This window comes from Talpa occidentalis, unplaced genomic scaffold (genome assembly GCF_014898055.3).
Source record: "Talpa occidentalis isolate TD23 unplaced genomic scaffold, MPIMG_talOcc4v2.1, whole genome shotgun sequence".
NCBI classification, from domain to species: domain Eukaryota; kingdom Metazoa; phylum Chordata; class Mammalia; order Eulipotyphla; family Talpidae; genus Talpa; species Talpa occidentalis.
In genome coordinates, this window is record NW_026555331.1 from 94292858 (window position 1) to 94315250 (window position 22393).

General features: G+C 38.0%; 1 protein-coding gene and 1 long non-coding RNA gene across 3 annotated transcripts in view; one reads left to right on the forward strand and one right to left on the reverse strand.

Annotated features, from left to right (window-relative positions):
- The window catches only part of DGKB (diacylglycerol kinase beta), an 835840-nt gene that overhangs the window by 617822 nt on the left and 195625 nt on the right, over positions 1 to 22393 (reverse strand). Inside the window, exon 1 of one of the 2 annotated variants that reach the window (XM_054692402.1) lies at positions 21276 to 21583. The exons of the other annotated variant lie outside the window; for it this stretch is intronic. The gene's annotated coding sequence lies outside the window, so the exon portion shown is untranslated. Of the gene's footprint in view, positions 1 to 21275; positions 21584 to 22393 lie in introns of those variants that run through there. 2 annotated transcript variants of the gene reach the window in all.
- Positions 1 to 22393, forward strand: part of LOC129145322 (uncharacterized) — a 56688-nt gene that overhangs the window by 33157 nt on the left and 1138 nt on the right. The gene's annotated exons all lie outside the window — the stretch shown is intronic.

Sequence of the window (22393 nt, forward strand, 5' to 3'; positions counted from 1 at the left end):
TTGTCTTAATTAACAGCATCTCTTGGATATCTATCTTTAAGGCATTTCAAATATAGTATGTCCAGAAGAATAAGACATAGATTTTTATTTTTTTTAAAGATTTATTTATTTATTTATTTATATATACAAGCACTGGGTACAGTCAGAAGTGCGGGAGGGCAAGAGAATTCACCAGAGCCAGAGCGGGGAGCAAAACAGGCAGACTGATGAAATATACTGCTGAGGGCAGCAGCGGGCAGCAGGAGAGGTCTGTGCACCATGTGGGATCTTGCCGGCAGCCGGGGATTAAACCAGTGCTACAGAGGCTGTGGCCAGCTTCGCAGCCCAGTGCTCAACCACTGTGCCACCAGGGGAGGCCTAAGACATAGATTTTTAAACCTAATATAGTACATTAGTTATGATACAACCCACTCCACTTTTTTTCCTCTTCCCCTGACTTACTTTCTTCCATGGTGCTTACACATTAAATACATTACACATTGAATTGCTTTTTTCTATCTCCTCCAAGAAACTGTAGGTTTTCTAATACGCTATGTTTTATATTTACAAGACTACTGATTTAAATATTTTCTTGCTCACACATTCAAGCATTAAAAATCACATAATAGCACATTGACTCTCACTTCAGAAAGAGCATTGGATAGACACAAAGATAAAGTAAAGTAACAGAATAAGTTAATATTATACATTAGGATATGATTTTCTGCATGTTCCCAAATTTTAGAGACTTGCCTACAGAATTCAGCCCTGTAAATTTATTTTTTATTCATTAAGCTGAAAATCAGTCCCTATATGTGCTACACATAGTTCTTGGATTTACTGACAACTTCCTTTTCTCTATCAGTTGAAATTATCTCTTTCCTTCATCATTTCAACTTAGAATTCTTTAGGAATTTTGTCTCAATTTTCTCTCAAACTCCCAGAACATGTAAAAACAATGCCTAGTTTGGTTGAATTTCAGTGAACTTCTGAAGTTAAGATGCATCTCTAGATCTTTCAACATGGAGATGAGCCTAGATTTTTTGGTAAAGTGATGAACACAGCACGATTTTCTAAATGTGTAGCTGATTACTCTTAGTCTTGGGCAAATGCTTAAAGAGTAGGGACTTTTAAGCTAGAAAGAAATTTGGAAACAACTTAGAAGTTTTTTTGTTTTTTTTTATTTTATAAATAAGGACTTACATACTATTTTTACCTCTGGTTGTCCTTAGGCAATTCCTTGCAAGATCTTACTTAGCCTTTTCACTATCTGCTTTATCACTGATTTTAAAGAGATTACAGATATGAAAACACTCTGAGAAGTTTAAAGTGACACATAAATTAATGTACTGGAAAGCTGAGTGGATGATGATTCAATTTTCCTGTACCTGGGATGTGGCTTCAAATGTAAAATTCTTAATATTTTCACAAGGTATTTCAATGCCTAGAACAGAATCTGCCACCAAATGAATGTTCAAAATATATCTGTTAAATTAAATAACAGATCACTAATAACCAATTTTCACAAAACAGTAAAGTCACTGGGTACAGAGTTGATGTGTTAGGGTAGCATTATTTTCTGAATACCTGAAAATGGTAACTACTAAATGTTCTTTGCTTGAATAAAAATAATACAGTAATGCTGTCTCATAAATGACAAGGGAAGGAAGAGTTGCTATAATAAGTGAAGTTATCAGAAATGACAAATGCTGAAATGAAGTGGATGATGACAAGAACTAATAACATGTAAATGCATTTGATAATTAAAAATTACTAATGGCGACCAAGTTAAATATAAGTGTATCTGGATGGTAAATTATAATTGACAAGGAGTTAGTGGGAGGAACAAAGACAGAGGCCCCAAGAGTAAGCATGACATTGTAGATATTATTCCTAGCACCTGAGTTCCCTTCACTCCATATGCAGCATTGAAATTTCCTGCCCCATTTCAAAAGTCTTCTTCCCCATTGGGTACCTTAAATCTGCTAGTAAGTACTAGCTCTCTTCCTTTTCATATTTGTATCACTAAGGAGACGTACATTTGAAATTTATGAATACAGGTGAGTGCTTCAAATATTTAGGTATTATGTGTTATCTAGTATATTTGATAGGTTGGTGTGGGGGCCTGCAAAGCTCAAGAATTTTTCCATGTAGGGGGCCTCCCTGGTGACCTAGTGGTTAAGTCTCAATTCAGCACTACCACCTTGAAGCCTGAATTCCTTCCGTGGCCAGGGAGTTAACCCACATAGCACAGCACACACTGTACCTCTCCTATTTTACACACTGCAACCCGTAGCAGTGTATTTCAGTAGATCTACATGTTCTGCTCCCCACTCTGTCTCTGGTGAATCCTCTCAACATCCACTCCCATACCTCTGGCCTGTACCCCAGTTCTTCTATACAAAAATAAATAAAATTTTACAAAAAGAATTTTTCCATATAAATTGTGGTCATAGGAGCAATACTATGGAGTTAAGTTTCAAAATTGACTACATGTACACATAGTTTGAGCCACCTTACTTAAATATTGAAATTGGGCAGTATAAATAAATAAGTGCTTATAACTATACTGTTTATAGCCTTGTCAGAATTTTACTAAGTCTAATGAGTTTGAAGACATTTAACAAGACTACATAGATGGGTGGTATGATATGAATAAAAAGGAACACAGTGGAACTGCAGGAGTGAGGCGGTATTGATGTTATGCAGGAAGTGACAATGAATCCTTAAGCCAGTCCACGGACTCAAGTGATTTTAAGCTGGTCTCAACAAAATAACCTGGTTCAGGATGTAGCTTTAGCAAGAATTTAGGACCATGAATCCGTACATTTAACATTCACTTTGGTTTACTATTATACTAGCAAATGATCCTGGCAAAGAATAAGGATTAAGAATGCACTGAGTTGGGCCTCCCTGGTGGAGCAGGGGATTAAGCACAGCACTATGAAACTATTACAGCCTCTGCAGCACAAGTTCAATCCCCAGCCAGCTAGGGAGCAACCCACATGGCGCAGCAGACCTCTCCTGGCTCGCCTGTAGCTCCCCTCAGTAGTGTTTTCACTCAATCTGCCTGTTTTGCTCCCCACTATGTCTCTGGTAAATCCTCTCACTCTCTCTACAACTCTGGCCTGTACCCCAGTTATTGTATGCATAAATAAATAAATCTTCAAAAAAAAAAAAGAATGCACTGAGTCAATGCTCCCCAAGGCTTTGTTTTATTCAAATTTCAAGTACTACTAGCACCCATGCAGAGGGAAGAATCCTCCCAGTCAGCAAAGTACAGAACATAAGATTTTTCTCTCCTATAATGAACCATCAAGGTGGATAGTCATGGAAGCACTAAAAACCAGCCCTGTTTGTTTTAGTGACATTCTTGTAGTGCCACGGATATCCATTTCTGTGGTCCATTTCATGTGCTTCACTGAAACCACCAAACTTCCAGTGCATTGTGCGTGTCTGTGCCCTAGCACAAACCCCACTTGGAAAACCATGCCTGTCCCCAAAATAGATAGGAGAGGAAGCTCACCTCACAAAACAATACAGGTTTCCCATCCTATCTGCAAGGAAGGCATTCCTCTAAATCCTTCCATAAGTCAAAATGGCATAAAGTGAAGAATAAATTAACTACAATTTATATGGAAACATTTTTGAGCGATCCGAGGCTCCCACACTAACCTATCAAATCACATCAAATTACAAATGATACCTAAAATGACACTAACATACTGTAAAAGCATAAATGATATGATATATTCACAGTTTATATAAAGTAATCCCCTGGGAAGGAGCTTGGCAGTGCCACTCTCCAGGCTCAAGTATCATACAGTGTCTGGAATGGCTGCTGCAAAACAAATGCTGATGCTAATTTCTCTTTTCACTGTTTTTAGAAATAGCAAAAAGCCTCTTTGGATTTCTTTTGTTTATGGAAAATGGGTACTTTCAAACAGCAGTAGACACCGTTACTCATTTTAGGAAACAGAATTGCATACCAACCGGCAGAGAAAAAACATTCTTGGACAGGAACAGTCCTCTAATGTTTCATTCAACATGTAAGAAAGACAAGTCTTCATGGGAGTCAATTAATAGTTTGTAGTTAGTCTCTTAATAATCTAAAAGAGAAGCTGAAAGGAAAAGATTCCTCAGATAAGAACATAAATCCCCACCTCCAAGAATAAAAAAAAAAAAAAAAAAAAAAAAACCTAGAAAATGAATAGAATCTGGCAAAGAAAACACAGGGAATCTTAACCTCTATTACCTTCAACTCAGACTTACCAAGAAAGTCATTTCTCAAAACTGAAAATTACTTTTTCAATCATTTTCTGTTTGGCCGGCATAAATAATGTGGAAATACATTAACCTCATTCAGTGATGTCTAAAATAAAGTGAAAAAAATAAAATATATGCATTAAAATATATCAGTTTATTAGAATTTACCTAATCATAAAATCTGTTTATGATTCTGAGAGTCTTCTCTTTCCACTCAGTTTCATTTTCTTGTGAAATTGTAGTTTTTAAAATACCACAAGTAAATTTAATGAGGGCAAATATTAACTTGTGTTCTAGACAAAATGACTTAGAATACATTTTTTAGGTCAGTGCTAACTATATATTTCTTAGGAAAAATACATAGAAAATAATTATTAGGAATCTAAAGGCTATCAAAATCCAAAGAAATCATTTTATGATTTCTGAAGCAACATGTAAGGAAAGTGTATGTTGCAATGGAGTGCAATGGATGAAAGCACTTGAAGCTACAGTTTGATATAAAGTTATTCTCCCCCTAAAAATGCCCTTTTTTAATCTCATCAGTTAATAGCTGCTTCTATGGAAAGAATAGAGGGAAGCTAGGCTATGAGAAAGCAGAATCTGAACAGATGACAATCAACTGGAATTAATTCTGGAAGTCACAATAAAACCTCTATAAGCATTTTTTACTAATAAGTATCTGATGTGGCTGAGAAAAATATTGTCTTTGTGTTTTCACTGGTACAGCATCATTTTAACGAGATAATGAGACATACCACTGGGCAAAATAGACTAGGTTATTTTCTATTCTTTCCATATGTAACCTCTTAGCCTTCTGCTTATGTCCTATAAGCCCTCCAAGTCTCCATACATGTTCTTGTCAATTACTGCAAATAACCCTGATACACCCACTTCTTTATATTCCAAGTTCACATTTAATGGCTAGTAATTCACAGATTATGTCACAAATAAAACAAATGCCTAACTTCAACTTAAATTGTTAACATTGGGGGAAATAAAGCTCCCATTACTATGCTTGGTCAAGTTAAGAATAAACTCATTCTCTCAAAATATAATAACATGATTGAATAATATTTCCAGAACAATCAAATGTATTTATTATTGCTAGGTACCAAGGGGGGAAAACACTCTAAGGGACAGGCATTTGTTCAGAATCTGTACAAATCATCCTGAAAAATGACAGTGAGGAGGTAAGAAACTGTTACAGAAAACTACAGAGACAGGTACTTAAATCTCTAACAAAATCTCTAGCTTTTAGACCAAAAGCTAAAAACATTGATGACCCTGAAGAGATATTTTTACAGTTTACTTATTTATTTAGGGTTTATTTATTTGTTTAGTTGCCTGTTTTGTACCAGGTATTATTCCAACCACTGGGAAAATAAAGAAATTACAGTGCAAGGAAAGTGAAAAGGAATGCTGACAGAACAGGTTTTTTAAGCAGCTTAAGGTCAAATGAACATTGGATTAGAAGAGAATAGAAAGATAAAGAGGAGTCATTTTATGAAGCTTCCTTAAACAACAAGGGAGCAGTGGGGAATATGGATACTCACCTTTTTAAAACTAAAACTCAAATTTCATTAAAGTGGTTAAGTGTGAATATAAAAAATAAAAATAAATGACTCAAAGAAGGAAAGGCTCAAGTCTTTCTTTTCTTAAGGAAATGGTAAATACATCCATGGCAGTCTCTGGAGAATGTAAAGGAAAGTAAAAAATAGAAACTTAAAGAATTACCTGGATCAGACTGAGATTGGCGATCACAAATTTATTATGACACCATTTTTCATGCTTTTGTGATTTTCAATAGCATTCAATACCCCAGATGGGAAAACAGTTAGACTGTTGAATTGAGAAAGGATAAGAATTTTGTCAGGTGTAAAGCAGAAAGAAAAGAGTACAAAGAAATGAAGATTTGGACCAAATCATTATTTAATTTGTATATTAGATCTTTCCAGGATAGTAAGGAGAGGAGAATGAGAAGAGAGATTATTCTTAATTTAACCAAGCATAGTAATTGGTACTTTATTTCTCTATTGTTAGTAGCTCAAGTTAGATAAAGACATTTGTTTTATTTGTGACACCACCTTTGAATTGATTATTGGCCTTCAGATGTGAAAAGCATCAGTGGAAGAAAACAATGTGTGTCAAGGTTCTGACAGATGGGGTGTCACAGTTACACCTCCAAAAAGTGGAGAGACACTTCTCCCTACCCCAAGTGACCTGGAGTGCAGCTGCCTTGAATTACAAGTCCCAGTATGCCATGAATCGAACTCCCTGTTCTGTGATGCTTGTGGGAACTAGGGGCAGAGGTTTGGGGTAAGGTGAACCTATACAATACCTAAGGCAGACAGGCCTGCTCTGTTGCTTTTTCACCTCTGACTTGAACCCTGGTACTGCAAATTACCAATGTCAGCCAATTCTCTTCTCTCTCTCTCTCTCTCTCTCTCTCTCTCTCTCTCTCTCTCTCTCTCTCTCACACACACACACACACACACACACACACTCCCCTCTTACAGTTGCCTATGTAAATAAGCCTTTTTTGTTTAAATTTCTCTGTGTGTGTCTTCTTTTGGATCTTTTCACATGGGTGAGGACTCACACCCAGGTCACCCTATTTCCCTTAGGTCTGTCCTGTAGCAGTGGGAACTAGCAAGAACAAGGACTGTAATTCAGGATTTCAAAGATGAGAGAAGTTCCAGGTAATATAAAGATCCAGAGTCACTGACCTATGGATCTATGTAATAATACGTAGAATGAACAACAAAATAAGGTGATTAAGAAATTTCTGCAGGGTAGTAATTTACTTTTCACCTACATATTTTAGCCAATCATACTAATAACAGGAAATATAAAGGAAAATGGACATCCAGATTTCTAAACATGAATAAATAATCAAGATGATAAATGATGATAAGGATGTAAGTGCTTACATTATAAAAGGCAAAACAAGATAAAATAATTCATTTTGGATAAACTCCATGCCACATCCCTAGCAGTTGAAGGCAGTCTCACATTGATAATACATTGATATTGCAAACACATGACCATCAATTTGCCCTCCAATATTTCCCAAACCTAGTACAGAAACCTGGTTAAAAAGTTATCCAATCCAAAACTGTTCAAACTCTTCTATGTTGTTCAAATTTTATAAAGAAAATCTAAATTCCCCTTAGCACTACAAAACATACATATATACAGATCGCTCCTTTCCCCTCTTCCCTCTTTCTTTATAGAGGATGTTATTCCTGGTCAAAGTCAACTCATATTCCATAATCTTCAGTCCTACTAAATTATACATTCTCAGATATCCATCCAATATATTTCTTTTCTATGTTTTTAATCACTCTCAACCTCTCAGATTTATATATATATATATATATATATAAATGTTTATATATAAACATACTGGATCTAGATTTTGAGCTGCTCAAAAATCACTCTTAGAAAAATAAAGCTTCTATAAAACTTCCATAAAACTTCAATGATTCTCCAGAAACAGTTAGATCTTTCTTCAAACCTTCAGAGGAAAACTATCTCCATTTCCTTAGTTACTACTCACTGCTTATTAGTACATTTTCATCTTGGTTTCACTCCAATCACACAAACAAAACATGTTTAGTTAAGATCACCAATAATCCCCCTTTTTCCTGAGCCAATGGACATTTTCATTCCTTATCACAGTTAACCTTGAAGCACTATCTGGCAGATGATTACTTTTTCTTCTTTTTTTTTTTCTTAATAAGTGCAGTTTTTTTTTTTTTTTTAAAGATTTATTTATTTATTGATACAAGCACTGGGTACAGTCGGAAGCGCGGGAGGGTGAGAGAATTCACCAGAGCCAGAGCGGGGAGCAGAGCAGGCAGAAGGACCGAAGCACACTGCTGAGGGGAGCAGCGGGCGGCAGGAGAGGTCTGCGCGCCATGTGGGACCCTCCTCCTGTGGCCGGGGAGCAGCCAGGGATCGAACCAGCGCTGCAGAGGCTGCGGGCAGCTTCGCAGCCCAGCGCTCAACCACTGAGCCACCGGGAAGGCCCTACTTTTTCTTCATTATAGGATGTTTTTCCTTGATCTTTGTAATACCACAGATTTCTGTTACCATTTTACTCCTTACTTTCATTATTTATAAATCCATGTACTCCAATACATTCTAAATATACTGCAATTCACTAAGATTTTTTCTTACCATTATCTTCTTTCTTATACTACATTTTCCCCCTAGAAATTCTTATTTATTCTATCCATACCACCAAATTTATGTATCTCTTTCTCAGATTGCTGCTCTCATTTCTCAATTCATCTAACCTAAAATTCACTCAACAGTTATGCAGGAGTGAATGAAAATTATGCTTTCACATGAGAGTGAAAAATTAATGATCCCTCCATATATCTTTGTAAGTGCTTTTATTGACTTTTTATTTTTTTAATTCATTTATTTACACATATAAGAACTGGGGTGTAGGCCAGAAGTGTGGGGAGTGAAAGGACCCACCAGAGACAGAGTAGGGAGCAGACCTGGCAGATTGCCTGAAATACACAGCTGAGGGGAGCAGCAGGGAGACAGGACAGGTCTGCTGCACCATGTGGGTGCTCCCTGGCCTGTGGGGGATCAAATTTATGCTGCAGTGGCTGGTGAGAGTTTCACAGAGCTGTCTTTAACTCCTGAGCCACCAGGCAGGCCCTTATTGTCCTTTTAAATTCCTGCTTACCCCTCAAGACCTAACTCAAATTTTAAGGTATGTGATTTCTTTCTTAGTCTTTTACTCACCTTATCTCCTATAGAAACCTACTTTATGCTTCTACCACTGCACTTAACACATGGTGTTATAATTTCTATGTCTGTGCATCTTCCTCCAGCCTCCAATTTAGAAGTTTAATGTCAGAGCCAAGTTTTATTTGGATTTTTTTTTTCTCCAAGACTTACTACTCTGATGCATGGTAGATGCTTAGACAATTTTTAAATTAATAATTGCACACCAATAGACAAATTAAGCGTGCTCTTGGGTTTTCAGTGATATTAATAGATGCTCCCAGAAGGAAGGATTCTGTGATTAAATAAGGTCAGAGAAGTTTGTACTACTAAATCCCACTCCTAGAGATCCTAATACACACTTACTTCTGAAGAAAAGTCCTCAAAATAGAAAACTATTTAATTTTGTTTAATGTTTAGATAGGGAAAGATTTGTCTCCCTTTTTTTCCTTTTAATGCACATATTAGCATTCATCATCTCCTGAGTTCTTAACACAATTTGGATTTTAACTCATTAGGATCAGCAGAATAGCTCTTAAAGAATTAAAATATATAGCACATTGTTTTTATTCAGGATGTTCTCTGTGGTAAGATATAGGTGCTAATTCATCCAATATAGCTTTGACACTCCCTAGTGAAGAAAAAAATTTGGTCAATATAATACTGCCATGTTATTGACATATACATAAACAATTTCTTATTGTTTTTGATTTGACTAAATTACTAATTGCAAGAATTAATGTATATTGCTCAACCATAAAAATAACAATTATTATTACAACCACATTGAAACCATGGTATTGTTTTGCTTTGTTTCAAAGTAGTCTTACAAAGATTACATCGTTACCTAAACACCACATGTACTACTAAGCCCTTATGCAGATAGCTTGAGTGACAGAAGATTTAATATCTCTAAAACAAAATTTCCACTTGAAGCTCAAAAACCTTGTACTTTACTTGCACCATATGATATCCAGTACAATTTGGGTGGAATGCATTGAAAACCAGAAATCCAAAATGAAGCAAAAGTCCTCCCCTGAAAAACATTTATACTATGCTTTCTTCACTGTTTGACAGGGAAAGCGCCTCTGTTTACCAAATAAAAAGTACCAGACATATGGAGTGGCAAATAGCGTTATATAACAATAAAGCAATAAAGCACTCATCCTGATAATCAGAACTCTTATTAAGAACAACAGTACAAAGTGACTCATCAGCTTGTATGCTCTCTCTTGATTCTAGTAATTTGGGACAAGTGTGGGAAAGTTACAAGTTGTTTATGTGCAACCCAAAATGACAGGCGAGAGAAGTTACTAAGCAACATTAAGTACTTGCATTTTTCTAATCTTAAAAGGCTGCCACGAGTTGAATAATCCTACAATATACAGGTAAAGGGAAAAAGCAATGTGGGAGTCGATGTTTTTGATTGAATGAAAAGGTACTCAGTAATTCTAAAATTCTATTCACCCTGAGTTCATCTGTCTTGGTCTTAAGGATCATTTCAGGTGTACAATACTTATCTAATCTGTCAACAACAGAAACCTGTTCTATAATGAATAAAAACTTAATGGGGGGGCTTCTCCCCAGTGGCATAAGGGTTAAGTCTCATTGTTATCATGCTATCACCTCTGTTTCCTGAGTTTGATCCCCAAACAGGGAGCTAACCCACATATGGTACAGCAGACCTCTCCTGTCTCACCCGCTGCTGCCCTTGGCAGTGTATTTCAGTAGATCTGCCTGTTCTGCTTCCCACTCTCTCTGGTGAATCCTCTCACCCCTGAACCTCTGGACAATGCTTCAGATCTTAAGTATAAATAAATAAATAAATCTCTAAAAAATAAAAAAAAAAAACACTTAGGATCTTTGGTCTTCTCTATCTGAGCTCATTAATTCTCTCATCACGCTTATTACAAATAACCATAAAACATGTACTTTAGGTAAAACATATTGCTTTAACATTTATCTATTAATGTGTGTTTGCCTCTGTTTTTCTCTTTCCCTGCAGTATAGCCCTCGGTACTACAGAAAGTTTTATTTTATTGTTCTCTTTCTTCTCTATGTCAGATAGACTTCATGACATAAAAAACTGAAGGCTAAAAAGATTGCAGATTCTCAGTGTTAGTAATTGTTGCTAAAAGTGATATCTTCAATAACTGTGTCCTTTTACATGAACTTCAAACTTTTCTTAAGTAGCTGAGAATTACTTAGTATCTCTTAAAGACATGCAAGGACAGTCAGGGAAGCAAAAATTTCTTAGCCCTTAGACAAGTGCATCAGAAAGATGTGGTATACACACACAATGGAACACCACTCACCTATAAAAGAAATAAAAAAAGATAAACGCCTTCCACTTGCAATGGGAGGAACTGAAGAGGCTTATACTAAAGCAAAATAAGTCAGAAAGAGAAAGGCAAGTACCACATGGTGTCACTTATACATAGAATAGAAAATAATGTGGAGAAACAAAACAAAGAATCAGATGAAACCAAACTAATAACAATCCCTAGAAATTTAACCAAAGAGCTGAGGCTGGGCGCAAGGCAGAAGCGGGAGAAGAGAGGTCAAAGTGGGGTGTTCAGTGGACTATGAAAGAGGAATATGATGTGTTTTGTGGCACCCAAAGGGGGAGATCTTATACCTCTAAATCACAAACTACATTGTAAAACAATGTTATCTCAATAACAATAAATACATCATACATGAATAAACTAATGGCAAAGTTCTGCAGAAAAGAAAAGAATTCCTTACTTTTTTTCCATTAAGGGACCAGCGAAGGGATTCCTTAGTTAAAAGCCCAAGAAATATTTTGTTACAGTCTCTGTCTCAGTAAAACAAGTTACAGAATAAACCACAAACTCATCTCTTGTGCTTAAATTTCTGTTTCCAGGTCAAGGATCCTGTAATGAGTTTCTAGAACATCTCTGTTCTGCCTTCTTTCCAGTTCATATAATTCAGAAAGAGTTGATCTAGGTAATAACAGATTTCCTCACAGAAGAGGCCAGTTTCCCATTCTGGCTAGGTACACAAAGCAAAGTAGTCATTATAGATTAAAACACAATAATGGATGATAGCTGTGGCTATGTTTAAATAATGTCATAGGAAGAAAAATGAGGACCCTCCCAAGATGGTTTTCTGTAAAGTGAAAGGAATTAAAATTTCTCAGAGTTGATTGTGTGCCAACCACTCTCTTGTGGATATTTAAATATGTTACCTAATTTGTGATTTTATCAGTTACCACTTTTTGTAATTCAATTTCCCCTTTTTGTTAAATAATAAGTAAAGAAGACCCTTTAATGAGAGTGTTTATAACAGTAATAGAGATTATGTCTCATATTTTTGTTCACATAAATCTAAAATAAAAACTGTGTGTAGGACCTCCCTGGTGGCGCAAGGGGTTAAGTAACACCCTATGAAGCAATCCGCAGCCTTTGCAGCATGAGTTCGATCTCCGGCTGGCCAGGGAGCAACCCACATGGCACAGCAGACCTCTCCTGACTTGCCCGCTGCTCCCCTCAGCAGTGTACGTCAGACAATCGGCCTGTTCTGTTCCCCACTCTGTCTCCGGTGAACCTTCTCACTGCCCTGCATCTCTTGCCTGTACCCCAGCTCTTGTATGCATAAATAAATATTTAAAAAAAATGTGTGTAGATTGTTTTATTTATTGTTACTGAAGTGCCATTATTTTATATCCTTGCTAGTGTTTTGACAGTATAGGTCTCCCCCCTTCAGGCGTAGTCACCATAGCACTCCCACCACATAACACATCATGTATAGATATCGTTTACTTTTTTTTTTTTTTTTTTTTTTTGCTGTTGATACTTTACACTAATCTGAGACAACATTCCATGTAAATAGGAAATAATCAATAGGGCCTCCCTGGTGGCACAGGGGTTAAAGACAGCTCTATCAACTATCAGCCACTGCAGCACTAGTATGATCCGGCTGGCCAGGGAGCAACCTACATGGTGCAGCAGACCTCTCCTGACTAGCCCTCTGCTCCCCTCTGCGCATTTCAGTAGATCTGCCTGTCCTGCTCCTCACTCTGTCTCTGGTGAATCCTCTCACCATCCATCCCACCCTCCTGCGCCTCTGGCTTACACCCCAGTTCTTGTATGCATAAATAAATAAATCTTTAAAAAAAGAAAATAAGAACTCATATAACGTACATCATTATGTGTCTTTATTCTAAGCCAATTACGTATAGGATTAAATCATGTAATTCTATTAAATGAATTCAATTTTCATTATCCTAGTTTTACAAAAAGAAATCTGAGGCATAAAATATAAGTTACTTGAGGTAACACAAGTAGTAAAGGTTGGAGACCAGATGATTTGAATCAACGACTAAGTTTTAACCTATATATTACAGTCCCTAAAAAGGTGATGGTGAAATTCAAATGAACACCTTTACTCATTGACAAATTATATGGAGAGTCTTTCTTCCATACCTTCATCCACAATTAACAAAAATCACCAAAATATGCTACAAAGTGAAATTACTTAAAGGAAAAGAAGTTATGTCAGAAAGAAAAGCGCAGCTAACTCAAAGGAACAACTGCATCTTCAATCACTCAGTTGATAGAACCTCGTAGAAATTTTAAATAGCTACTATATGTCTCATCCCATCTCCCCTTCCCCTCGTTTTAACTGCTTATTTAATAATTGATTCATATGGGTAAGAAAATAAAATAAAATAATATGACCTAAAGTGATACTTCTAGTACAAATGTTACATTTGTAAAGCCATATGTGATACCCATCCAGTTTATTTTTTTTAATATTTATATACGTAATGGAAGAAATTTATAAAGTCATTAAAAAAAGCAAAATCCAAGTTATCCCATACAAATCCTCTTAGGGGAGGTGTCAGTAGAGATTGACTTTCCCACATTATTATCCATTACGTTACTGTTCTCCAGTTATAGTCAAACTTCTAATGCCTGCCCACAATGTCTGATAAGTGTGAGTTATAACTGAATCAAATTCTTCTCAGGATTTTTCCTCAAAGGATATGAGTTTAAAAAAAAAGTTCAAAAAAAGCAACCTTTCACAACTTCACTCTATTGTCACACACACAAAAAAAATCTATGCTATACCGTTTCTTATATTATTTGCTTCCCCTGCCCCCCAATGATACATTAATACCAAAAATAAGGTATCAATGAGAATTTCATACTGTGACCAAAAAATAAAGATGCCCTCTGCCTTATTTCAAAATATTGTCCCCTATATTCTAAATATACAATGCCACATAGAATAGTAAGTATCTAAAACAGTGCTAAGAGGGGGGACAGGTCATTGTTCGTGGGTTCTCACCTGTGTGTTCTCACCTGTGTTTTCTCACCTGTGGCAACACACCAGACAGGCTCAGGGTACAAAAACAATGGGATTTATTAGCAAAGGGGAGACTGGGGAAAATGAAAAAGTTTCTAAGGTCAGAAGTGACCAGCTGTTTCACCCCAGAGAGTATCTGCAATGTCCACTACTTCAAATCAAAGGCTATTCATTCAAGATGGTGCTGTCCCATGGAAGAGAGCTGAAGCTGGTGGAACATTGATAAGCAGTGGCCAAGATGTAATTTGCTGTGGCACCTGGAGTTGATCACAGGTGGGACTGCCAAAGTGATACTGCAGCAGCCCAAAGCAGCAGTCTGAAGTCTGGCCTGGACAGAGATGAAAGCCAGATCAGACAGTGATGGATTCAACAGCACCAGAGGCAATGTTGGAAGATCAGGAGCAGTGGACAGCTCTCAAAGGTGGCCATACATAGGTCAGCAGTTCTAGTCACTGGTCAGCAGGCCTGGTCAACACTGGTCACCCAGAAGCCAGTGCCAGAAATACCAGTGCTATAACTCTTTGTGAGCTGTTGGCATGCACCAGCAGCAAAAGCTCTTTTGGGTACCATGGGCCCAGGATGACAGTGCTCTTTGCAGGCAATGTCAGAGTCAGGTACAGTGGCCAGGTCTTTGCAAAGGTCTATATATCTCAAAGTCTACAGAATTCTACAGAGGGTTGGAATTCTGCAGAAGTCTAAAAGTCTGCAAAAGTCTTGATGTCTCAAACAATCGGTCTCCAAAGAGTCTCCAGCTATTTGGTCAATGCTTCTCTGCTGAAACTGTCCAACAAATCTTCTTCTGAAGTTGTCTGATGAATAAATCCAAGCTGTCTCCAGCCCTGGCTTATATCCTCTTCAGTGTCCCTAGCTTTCAAGCCTCATTTGACCATTTTCAGTCCTAGCTGCTTCATGGGTGCTGGCTACTCACCAGATTGCTTCATTTTCAATTATTCTTCAATAGACTCAAAATCTTTTTTTTTTTTTTTTAATGTATTTTTTATTTATTTATTTGTTTGTTTGTTTGTTTGTTTGTTTGTTTACACATGCACTGGGTACAGTCAGAAGCGCGGGAGGGTGAGAGAATTCACCAGAGCCAGAGCGGGGAGCAGAGCAGGCAGAAGGACTGAAGCACACTGCTGAGGGGAGCAGCGGGCGGCAGGAGAGGTCTGCGCGCCATGTGGGACCCTCCTCCGATGGCCGGGGAGCAGCCGGGTATCGAACCAGCGCCGCAGAGGCTGCGGGCAGCTTTGCAACCCAGCGCTCAACCGCTGCGCCACCGGGGAGGCCCTAGACTCAAAATCTTTGAATGGAAATTGTGAATTTTGAAGCTGATTGATCCATTAGAGCTCTAACCTGATTGGTCATTTACAATCCCTGCTGCCCTATTCAAAAATGAAACCTGGGAGCCTTCACAGATTTGACCAGCACAGAGGTCAGAGCAGCTCCTCTACAGAGCACAATGGGTAGTCACTGCCTGAGAGGGCCTCAGTGAGCAGAAGCCTCACTGTACTGTGCATGCCTCAGCTGGGCTGGATGTGGTGTTGCAAGGAGCCCTGCAGCAGAGCTGAATGGGTCCCAGTGGTCACAAGGCAAGCCACCGCTCAGAGCTGGCCATGTTAGCTAGGCGCACCACTGGTTAACCCCACACACACACAGGTTATGCCAGGCCAGGTCAACCTGGTCAGTCAAAGCTCACTATCCTGAGTGTAACTTACTCTGGAGCAGTGCAAGCAAACCACTGCCAGCCAATGAAACTACTATTGAAGTCCAGGGCCAGTCCACAGGCAGTACACTGAGGAATCATCATCACCTACCACTTTTGGTACCCAAAACCCAACACTGGCCTACAGGCTGCACACACTGGGAGCTGGCTTCAATCCCAATAACTGAGGTGGCCCCCAACAAAGCCGCCATGTTCCATGCCATGACCCACAGTGGGCATCTTTCCTGCAACATATGTTGGGCAGGGGCCTTGGGCAAAGTCGGCTATGCCCTGTGGCTCATACCACAGGGACCCTGTCACATATCTACTGAGTGATTCTGTAGTAATTATGAGTCCTACTTATTAAAATATACTATTTTGGGCCTCCCTGGTGGTGCAAGGGTTAAGCACCACACTATGAAGCAATCCTCAGCCTCTGTAGCACAAGTTTGATCCCCGGCTGGCCAGAGAGAAACCCACATAGTGAGGCAGACCTCTCCGGTCTCGACCGCTGCTCCCCTCAGCAGTGTATTTCGGTCAATATGCCTGTTCTGTTCCCCATTCTGTCTCTGGTAGATCCTCTCATCCCCCACATCTCTGGCCTGTGCCCCAGCTATTGTATGCATAAATAATCTTTTAAAAAGTAAAAATAAAAAATATATAAATTAAAATATACTATTTGGTTCAGACCTTGGATCTAACTAACTTAGATCTAAAAAATCATCCTCTTATCTTTTGGGAGATGTGAAGAAGTGGAATCAAAACTACCCATTCCTTAAATGATGTGAATTAGAGCCTTAATTCAGTTTATTGGGAGAAGTGTATGTTGCTTGTCATTATTGTGTTATTAGACACTGCTTAACACTAAAGTTCCAAAGATGAATAAGTCATGGTTACCTTCCCCGATGTGGAAAACAGGTTGTTTCAACCTTCTGTGGAATATTCCATAATTATGGCAAGCACACATTTCAGTGGAACTATAGAGAACAGCCAGGGCAGTGGTGGAATCCAGATAAAGTCCTGGAAGGTCATGACGCCAGAGAGTAGAAGTTTAAAGGATAAAGATGTATAATCTGGTAAAACACTTAAGGAGTAAGAAACAAGTATAAGAATAGACAAAGTAGATGAACAGATAATATGGACTCTAGAGGGTTTTATGGGCAAGTGATAGTTAGTAGTAGACTTGGAACCTTCTAACAGTGTGGAATCTAAAGCCATATTTTCTGGTTCAAATCACAGCTCTACTTCTACTAATTTCTAACTGTGGATAAATCACTTAACCCTCTTGTTCCTCAGTCTACATTTTATAAAATGAGGATGACAATAAGATTATCCCAAAAGGTATTATCAGGATTAATATGTTCAAGATACTTATATAAGTAACTAGCATGTAGTAAGCACTCAGTGAATGTTACTGTCCTTATTTTTAGATTATAAAAACAAAAATCAAAATATCACATCAAAAATCAGCCCTTGAAATTAACTCTATCCCTGGCTCCAACCTTCAGTGTCACTAATTGCAAGAGACAAGAAGAAAATGTCAGCACCAATAATGTGAATGTATCAGTAGAGTTCCATCACCATAAACCTATCTGACAATAGCTCTGGAGCTTGAAATTCCTTAATGGAACATAGACATTTATGATCTTGAATGTAACACATCTTGTGTTCCTTGATCTGTGGTGACTGGCACACTGACAATTAAAAATAACTGAGTCAAGGACATTGTGTTTCAAATTTACAATGCAATTCAGATTTGCTGTTAAAAGGCAAATCCCTCACTTCAAATTGTTGATTCAGTTAATACTTTAAAAAGAATTTTGGCTGTTTAAATTTAGCATGCTGAGAAAGACCAATCTTAAAGTATTGTTTGGCTGTATGCCCATAACATTTTCATTTCATTCCTTGTCAGTGTTTATCTTCCATGGTAAGTAGACAAGTGACAGTAATCATGTTGGTCTCCTTAACACTTCAAATAGTAACTAAATGAAGCATTTTGTATTTTTCCTCACCGGTTAAAGAAGCTTCTCTTTCCCTGGCAAATTTTCAGAAAATGATTATGCAAGAACCAGTGATATTTCCATGTACTGCTTTACCTCTTCAGTCATTATCTAGTCTTTCTCACTCATTTTCCTTTGAATCATCATTTTAAGTTTAAAAAAAAAAAAAAACCCTAAAAGCGATTATCTGAAGACAAGTCTAATCTAATTTTTAATAATCAATCTTCATGACTATTTAAAGAGATGTTTTGGGTCTGCTTTGTCTGTGGCTTTAAAAATCTCCACCCCATACAAAGCTCAAAGAGTCTGTTTATTACAGTCCCTCAGGACATAGAAGCTGAACATACTCTTTTACCAGCCTCCCACTACATAGTTCCTTATTTTCTTTTCATCCTGCTTGGTCTTGGATTCTTCAGACTTATCCCATCTAACTTCATGATTCTTCCTTCCTGGCAAAGGTATCTCCAGCTTCAACAGTTCACGAAACTAGAGCAGAACACTGAAATTGGAATGGCTGAGTATGCCAAATTTGAATTAGGAATAAATTTAGGTAGATTCAGTCTTGGGTAGCAGCAAAACAGAGAGTTCCCTCTAGCCTGGTAAGATTTCTCAAGCATGCTCCATCAGCAAAACAGTAAATTCACTCAATTTAATCCCAGGTAGAGCACCATTTTAATAAAAGAAAGTGACAAAGTGATTCAGAGGTAGAGCCAGTCACACCTAGGGATTAATCCTTGCCCGCCACTATCTAAAGATATTCCTTTAGACTGTGTATTCCTTTAAGTACTGAGTTTCTTATAAATAAGACAGAATGTTACCTTCTTTCTTTGGCTGTTTTGCCATAAATGAGAAGACATATTCTAAGCAGTTGGCCCGGTTACAGGCCATTAGTACACTCATAATAACTGGCAACTACTCATGCATTATTTGACTAATAAACCATACATGTAAATAACACCAGACGATATCAAGGAGTTGAACCTGCTTCATTGCCAATGCCTAAGGGTGAACAATTGCATAGGACTTTCTTGAGATTACATCTTGTGTTGGTATCTGGCAGGAGTAAGAAAGTGTCAAAGTTAGAAAAAGGGAAAATGGAAGATATTCCTTCAAAATTTTGCCTGGAGCTTCCTCTAGGCAATACTCCTAGGCTAGTGGCACTCTTCTTAAGAGAATAATGAAAAAGCATTATACATATGTAAGTAGAGTTCTGTTCCTGAGGCCAGTCAAGAGGAGAAGCACCCAAAAAAGGATATTCTTAGTATGTCATTTCAAGCTTATATATCAAAATCATAGTCATTGTAGTTGGCAAAATTAGTTTGAGGGACCAGTGGCTGTGTTTGGCTTGTCTGGCTACAGCTCTTCTTTCAGTAGGGTGCAAGGAAAAGCATGAGTCATATGTACTTGCCCAGTTCAGATACTGTCCCAGCCAACCTTACCAATGATTTACACCTTAAAAGAATTATTTTATTTCAAAATTGCTTTTGAAAATCTTTGCAAACATAAGGTTTGTTTACCACACAACCAAAAGTGTCACACAAAGGTATTCTCACAACTCAATTTCACCTCTACCTGAATTTTTAATCTTTAAATTCATATTCAATCCAAATTTCTACCAGCTTGATTTTTCTTCTCTTAAGCTAAATATGCAAGGTTCAGTTGTTTATTCTAAGTATCAGAGAACTGCTTTCAAACTCACTTTAACCATATTCTTTCAGTCTTTGTACACATGTTTTCTTTTTACTGTTTAAATTTTTTAACCAACCTCATGAATGCAAAGATAACAAATATATCCCCTGGATTGTGTTTTACTCAGTAATTCACGAAGTTATGCATGGAGTTTTGCATAGAGAAATTATGTGTACGTGGAATAGATTACCTAAAACAATGTGCAATAATGACAAAAATATTAAGTAAATCTTTATAGTTGGGAGATCCTGAGATGAGTAGGCAAAGAAATTCAAATTACACTCAGGATATGTTTTATTTTTAATAAAAATAATAATGACAATTATATGGATTAGAGAACAAGGAATAATTTTAAATTGAAATAATAGGAAGATCAAGCCTTAGTTTTCCTTTCCTAGTGTTAGAGAATTTCAGAAATACTTTGAAGTTCACAACAGTTATTTCATAACTTTTGATGCCCATTTTATCCTGTAGCACTTATGGCAGGATATGGGTGTATGCAGCTTAAAAACCTGGACTGTGTTTTAGGTAACCTGTTTTCTCAGTGACCCCGCTACTAAGTCTAATATTTTTAGTGTAGGGGACTTTTTGTTTTCCTTCATTATAAAAATCTGATCAGTGTAAAACAGGACCTGGCTAGGAACCCCAGAAATTTTAAATTGATTATTTCTGGTTTCTCCTCTAGTAAAGACCTTTAGTAATCTGCCTGCATTCAAGTTCATTAGGCCATTAACTTTACAAAGCACTAGTCCTGACTGACCTGTTTTTACCGCCATTAAAGAGAGTTGGTTATCTAAATATAAGCAGCCAGTTTAAGTTGCTTTACAAAAGTTTCTTAAGCTTTCAATTTTTTGCCAGTGAACACAATAGTGCTTGGTTCAAAATATAGTCATCGATGCAAAAAACACCACTTTGAAATTACAAGAGACTTTCAGCAAGTGGAGATTGTTGCAGTAGTAAGGAGCTGGGGGAATCCTGCTCGCTCCACCCACTAAAGAGTATTTGAATGTTTATCATATCATCAGTGTCCCCAGGCTGTTGCCTAGCAGCTATCTGGAGACCTACTTCATGCTTTATTTTAATTTAATAAAGACTTAAAAAGACTTTCGTTCTTTTGACTGCTTCTTTATTTTACACTTCAGAAATAAGTGCAGAATGAAACTTGTAAAAATTAACTGGGCATCTGAAAGTCTAAGACAGGCTCTAGGAATTTGCTTTTTCAAACGATAAACTGTCATCCATTAGTAATTTGCAGGAGACCACTCTTGTAATTAAATCTAGACCACATTTACCAGTCTCGTTGCCTAAAATCACAATGGAAAGGGCACTTACTGCCTGCATAATCAACCAGCTGTATCTCTCTACAAATAACTGAGAGTAACCCGACTGTAGTAGCGTAACTAGGACAGGAGTTAGAGAGACAAACCGATTTTACATCTCTGGAGAATTCAGAGCTATGCTTTTCTAACTTTCCTCGCCATTGCTTCTCAGCTTCTCCTTCCCCCGCACCACATACCCAGAAGCCACTCAAATTGCCAACAGTGTGGAGTTAAACTTACTGCAGTGTGATGCAGGCGAAAGCAGAACGCATCTCTGAAGCAAGAGCTTTTCCGGAGAGGAGCTGGGACTAGCCAGCGATCAGGATTCTTTCCAATTCACACGCTCTCCGCTCTGTAAAAAAGCTCCCTCACTGCTCGGCTTCCCTAGAGGAGTGCAGCTTCAAGAACTCTGCTCGCAGCATCTCCTCCTCCCTGCTGCCACCCCCATCCAAAACACACGGCCCTTTCTAACTAGTGTCTGAAGGATGGAATCGACTTGCAGTCAACAACACAGGCTGCCTGCAGGCCACCAGTCCCTGACAATTTGCAACTCAAAAACAGCAGAGAATGAATGATATGGGTTTCCGGAGCCTGAAAGTCATCTTTAACTCCCCCTTCCCCACCTCTCTGCTCCCACTCCACCCTCTTCTACCCGGGCTACTTCCAGTCTCCCGCTCAAGCTAGGTATCGCTAATGATTTTTTTTTTTATCCATACCAATAAACATCAGAAGGAACTGTATTTGTCAGAGATGAAATACCTGTTGTCCATGACTAATGCTCTTGTCTCATCTCTGAGTCCTTGATTTATATCAAGACGCGTTGAAATTTGTGCTGTGTGTGTGTGTGTGTGTGTGTGTGTGTGTGTGTGTGTGTGTGGTGAGGAGGAGGCAATCTGTGAGGCTGCAAGCAACAGCCCTGCCAATCTCTGGCTGTGGCTTCTACAGCTGCTGTTGCTACTATTGCTGTTGGAGCTTAGGGGGAAAATGAGACAAGGAGTCAGTGCTATTCAGCTGTTTAACTGCTGGACCAGTTATAAGACAAGGGAGGAGACTGTGCAGGTATGTGTGGCTGTAGTTCAGATACTAAGCTTGATTCACTGCAAGTACTCCCATTCAGGATTTATTTCCCTTCTAGCAGGATAGAGGTCTGCCCTCGTTCTTCTACTAATGATAGTCCTTGGTAGGTCACTGTTCAGGCACCACCTGCCTAGCCCACTTCTAGCAACTGTAATAGCTGCACACTGTCTTCATTCTAACTTGGTAACCTGGGAGTAGGTGAAAGGAGAACAGATGACAATCAAAAAGAGGAATAGAAAAACTGGTAAATATTAAGAAGAAAACTGTATGTATGTGTAATC